The following is a 6,014-nucleotide window of genomic DNA, read 5'->3' as shown; positions in this document are numbered from 1 at the left end:
TGATGTTGTCTTTATCAGACCAGAAATTAATAAGAAATCCACATTTCAATTCTGAGGTTGTCTGAGCAGAAGTAATCTTCAAAAGAAGGCTGCAGGGTTCCCAGGTGTCTTCAGATTCTTGCCCCTAGTGAAACTAATGTATAAAACTTGACTTCATTCTGCAGAAATATTTCCAGCATTGGAAAGTTCACATATTGTTGATCTTCCATTTCTTTCTCTAGAGTGGCAGCCTACATAAATTTCTGTAGCTTTCAGGAGACTTCATAATATTGTCTACAAGGCCAAAGCAAAAAGATCCACCAAAAAAAACCTATTTTTGACTTTATATTGAGTGAATTCTGGTATATATCTTTTAGAAAATGGGCTTTCCTTTGAATTTTGTGACAAGTAGAATTTTTAATGGAAAAAAACAAAAAACAAAAAAAACTGACTTCAAATAATTTAGTTGCGGCGGGAGGGGGGAGAAGCACCATCCAGCCTATTTTTTCTGGGACGTATACTGGAACAATAAATAGAATAGATGAGAAATTAAAAGCAGGGATTCTGAGTTTATGGATCCCAGGATATTCTATAAGAAATCACCCATCTGTTTACCAGTTTTGTTGTATTCTGGCAATGCTCTTAGTAATTTACCAAGCATTGATGATTAATTCCTGTGATAAGAGATTTTGTTCCCACATTAAAGCTACAGCCTCTGCTCTTACCTTTTCTATTCAAATTTAAGGCAGATCTAATATGCCCACTTCCCCCATGTTACCTCATTTTATGTTAAAGGGGGAAGGAGGTGAAAATGTTAACACTCTGAGCAAATAGTACACAACAGGAGTTGATTTAGAGGTGCCTAAAGACGGGCTTTTTCTATTTCTCTTCTCTACCCATCATAATAGAATTTTATGTCTGATTTTGTGCCTTTGAAGTTTATTTAGCGTGTGTCAGAGAATTGGCCTGTTAGAGTTCTACAGGACCCTTTTTGGAATTGGTCATTTTAGAACCTTACCCATAATTTTTTTTTTTTTAAAGATTTTTTTTTCTGCCTCCATACAGTTGTCATTGATGTCTCCTCATCTCTGTAAAGCTTACAAGAAATGGATTAGAACATCCACTGTTTTCAACTAAGCCCCCCAAACACTGTGGTAGACTTTGTTCTGGATTTGAAATCACAATGCAAGGCCAGGTGCCTCAATGATACATAACAATAATTTTTTTTCTTTTTCTTTTAAATTTATTTTATCTTATTTTATTTAGAGAGAGAGGAAGGGAAAGGGAGAGAGAGAGATAGAAACATCAGTGAGAGAGAACATCGACTGGCTGCCTCCTGCATGCCCCCAACTAGGGATCAGGCCCACAACCTGGGCATGTGCCCTGACTGGGAATTGACCCAGTGACCTCTCAGTGCATGGGTTGGCGCTCAACCACTGAGCCACACTGGCCCAGCTATAACAATAATTTTAACTTGACAACCTTCTCTAGAGAAATCACCACTGAGAAAATATTCTGCCTTTATTTTTTTCTCACAAAATAAATCAGATTATTATTTTGAGTTGATTTCTAATACTCAAGAAATGCTGCCCTGGCCGGTTTGGCTCAGCGGTTGGAGCGTCGGCCTGCAGTCTGGAGAGACCCGGGTTCGGTTCCCGCTAAGGGCATGTACCTCGGTTGCAGTTTGTCCCTGGCCCTGGTTGGTCGTGCGGGTGGCAGCCACTCGATGTGTCCCTGTCACATCGATGTTTCCCTCTCTCTTCCTCTCTCTCCCTCCCACTCTATCTGTGCAAAAAATGGAAAAATGTCCTCGGGTGAGGATTAAAAAAAAAAAAAAAAAAGAAATGCTTATAATCAACCAAATATCAACATGAATATTTATTCAACAGTTTTCATTTCTTATGAACTCAGAGTGGAATGTGGTAGAAGGAAAGAGACGAGGCTAGGGTTGGAGTGAGGAGTGATCCAAAGTTGTAATTGATTCTTTGTTATTACATCTCCTTTTGTACTTTTTTTAAACTTTATTTTTATTGTTGACACTATTACAATGTCCCCATTTCCCCTCCCTTTGCCCACCTCCACCCAGCCTCCCCTGCTCCCTCTGGCCATCACCACACTGCTGCCTGTGTCTGTGGGTATGTATGTATGTTCTTTGGCTAATCCCTTCACCTTCCTTCATCCAATCCCCTCTCCAACCTCCCCTGAACATCTGTCAGTCTGTTCCATGTATCTATGCCTCTGTTTTTATTCTGTTCATCAGTTTATATTGTTCATTAGATTCCACATATAATATAGATCATATGGTATTTGTATTTCTCTGACTGGCTTATTTCACTTAGCATAACAATTTGCAGGTTCCTTTTGTACTTTTTTTTAAACTAGGAAAGTGAATAACCTAACACCACTGTCCCTAAAAACACCTTCCTAAAAGGTTTTGGAAGGGATAATAATTATAAACTAAGTATTTCTGTGTCTTCATAATCATTTTGCAATTGGAGAATATTCAAGAGCAGGAGAACCTCACTAAATCTCTTCTCAGGGGAGATAGCCCAAGTAGTTCAAGTTATTACTGGAGACAAGTCAGAGTCAAAATTTTGTTTTCACCTCATCCAAACTGTACTATGAAATGTGTTACTTTTGTCCTTCCCTCCTCTTCTTTCTTTTCTTCCTTTCTTCTTTCTTTCTTTTTCTTTCCTTGCTCCTTTCCTGAAATTAGAATTTTATGTGCAAAGAGTGTCAAAAGGAAATTTAAAAAGCTTTACTTAATATGGATATTTTTATTGGGCAAGGAACAAACTATTCTTGAACAGGAGACTTCAAAAGTTGTGAGAAGGTGGTTTCAGGAAGGCTATAGTAAGACTTACAAAGCTAAAGAAAACTCAGAGCTTAATTCTCATTGGTTAAGACAAGCAGGTCATTTAAATCAGCACTGATTGGCTACAATGCACTGAGTCATACTGACAAGAAAATAAGGCTCAAACTTCCTTTACAGTTTAAGTAGGTATTTCAGGAAATGATGAGTTATACTAACCTGCTGTGAGCCATTGGTTCAGTGGCAAAAGTAGGTCCTTGCTTCCATTTTGGTTTTTATTTAATAAGATAGTATATTATTTTCTTCCAGTTTCTTTTCATCTCCAAATTGGAATAATAAAGCATGGAGTAATTTAAGAATTAATTTTACTTTTGAGTATTTGCATGTGGGGATTGGTAAATTCTCAATGTAAGGAAAAAGCCTTGCTCTTCTCCTGAGCTGCTTTTTGTCTGAATTATAGTCCCTTTGGTAAAGATATGACTCCCAAAGTGTAATGTATTTCTTAAAAGTATGCAATAAATTTAGAGCTGGCAGAGAATTTTCTGGGTCTAGAGCCATCACTATTGGGAGATATGAGATTTCTTAAAAAAAAGTTGACACACAGCTGCCTCTTTCTACATGAACAGGTAAAACTTTTGCTCAGAGAACCATGCCTGGCAACTGCTTTTGACACAAATCCCTCTTTTCTGTGGACCAACCTCTTACTGGAACAGTTGACTGTCCAAAAACTTCTCTAAGTACTGCAGGAGGGGAGTGTCCTCGTGGGGCTGGGCCTTGTTGCAAAGGGGGTGGGGGGCAGGAATCAGCTTGCATTTCTATTTCTACCTGCCTAATTAAACACTGGAGTTTTTTTGCCTTATTGCCTGACTGCTCAAGCTAGGTTTAATCAGTTAGTTCTTACCTGTACGCAAAAGCAAGTTGATGGATCACAAACCATTCACAGGTAGGCTACCAAATTTTAATCTATGCATAAAAATTTATTTTTGTTTCCATTGAAGATACTATTATGCTATATCTATCAAACTGACTTTTTAACTAAACAGATTTAAATTATAATACAGCCTAGATTATAATTTAAGGGTAAAATACATAGTGTCATAGTAACTCAGAGCCAGAGCTACATAGCATTTACTTGGGATATCAAGTAATTTTTTTTCTGGTGCACAGGTAGAAAAGAATAGTTGCATCAGGGTTGAAAACAGCTTTCTTAAGCAACCACATAGTTTTACAGGATGACTAACACGTGCAGTAATTGTGAGTTGTTTTTTATATAACAAGTATTTTGCAGATTGCTATTTTTAAGTCAGGGTTTTCCTCTTAACTCTTCCAAGTTGGGGCAAAAGCAAGTCTAATATATTTATTTCAATCCCTTTCTTTTAGAAATTAGTATACTCCCAACCACAGGGAATGGTAAAGCAATTGCCCAAACTCTTTGTTTTTTTGGTCATCTTAGGCAGGTTGCCAATTATGAAATCATGCAATGTTAACAAAATCTATATATTCATTCCCGAAGCTGAAATTGTTAGCATATTTGAAGCATCTGTATTGGTGGTAACTGTCAAACTTTGCATTGCAAAATTCAAAGCCAGAACTTGAGTGGGATATTAAATATGAGGATTCAGTTTTCAAGCACTGTAAAAAGTAAAAAAGAAAGAAACTAAAAGCTGTAAAGCAAATATATTGCACCGACATTTGAAACTCTTACAATAGATTTTATTTATTATGCTTTTTAAAAACAAAGGACTAGAAATACACATTCCATTTTGCAAGGTGAGATATATTCTCTCTCTGACAATAAAAATGTAAAAATAAGGTATTTTATGTATTGAAATTCCAATGAATTTGAAATTTGCAAATGATCTCTTTCAGAGGACCTCAAGACAATAGTTAAAAACCTCTGGCGACTATATAATGATTCATACCCAGAAAGTGCTTGAAAATTGTTAAACACTGATTCATATCCAGAAAGTGCTTGAAAATTGTTAAACACTGTAATACAAGTTGAAATAGTCCATATTGAAATGACCTCTGGTGAATTGGACTGGGGCTGAGAAAACTGTTTTGCCAGGGATCATGTTAAGTGAGTGCTAGCAAGCAGGGAGACAGGTGTTTCCTGTTCCCAACCACATGGCATAACCATATAGATTATCTGTAAGGAATCTAGCCAGAAAATTTTCTTTCTTTTTTTTTTTTAACTTAATTCAATTTACCACCACTCCTATGGAAATTGGTTTAGGTTTAAATTATATTCTAAGTAATTTAAACTCATAATTAAGATTTATACTTTTCTTTATTCCTAATATAGCAGTACTATACAATTTCCCAGAATCATAAATGCTAATAACAGGATGGGTAATTGAGCTATGTTATTCAGACTCTCTATTAATGTAGGTCTTCTCTCTATCGCTGCCCTGGAAGATGGGCCACCATCCTCAGCTTGAACCCTTCCAGTGTCAGAAAGGGAAGAGGAGGAACTCGCAGAGGACTGAGGGGACAAATCTGTTTTTAGACACCTCTGCGGCTACCGTTTACTGATGATCATTCAGACTTTTAAATGAGTTAAAATAGTAAGTGCTGCACTTGCAAAATGGGAAAACGTCCTATTTGCATATCCTGTCTCTCTTTAAGTAAATCATATATTAATGCCAACTTGGAGTACCACACAATATTGCTTTTACATTCTTCAAAAACTGTTTATGTCTAACAGATACTAAAATGGAGGGGGTGTTTTCTGGGTGGCACTAATAACGACACAGTGATTAAGTGGCATCTGTTTGTCTGTAGCTCTCATTCTCCTGGAACAAGGTCGCCTGATACACAGCGGGGAGTCAGGCACTGCAGGGCCCTTGAAGGGGGGAATTTCTAGATTCTGTGTCACTGCCCTGCCACTCACTACAGTAAATCATCTGACGGGCTTCAAGAGAATGGCAGAATGAAAGGGGCTAATTTATGTGGCACCCCATTGTGTGAGAGAGGGGTAGTCTTGGGATGTTGTAAGGAGAGAATGATGTAGGAAATTCCTAAAATAGCATTTAGCATTTATTAAGGGCTAAAGGCTGTGGGGAAGTGATGATCCCTCAAAATAGCAGATTTTCTCCATACTCTTCCTATCAAGAACTAAAACATCATTGCAACACTTTATTCTCTGTGGTGCTATGAGGCTCTAGGAAAGATGCATAGGTCTTATGCATGAATCTATACTAGCAATGGGAGAGTCCAGTCC

This window comes from Molossus molossus, unplaced genomic scaffold (assembly GCF_014108415.1).
Source record: "Molossus molossus isolate mMolMol1 unplaced genomic scaffold, mMolMol1.p scaffold_m16_p_7, whole genome shotgun sequence".
Classification (NCBI taxonomy): domain Eukaryota; kingdom Metazoa; phylum Chordata; class Mammalia; order Chiroptera; family Molossidae; genus Molossus; species Molossus molossus.
Note: the sequence above shows the minus strand (reverse complement) of the source record.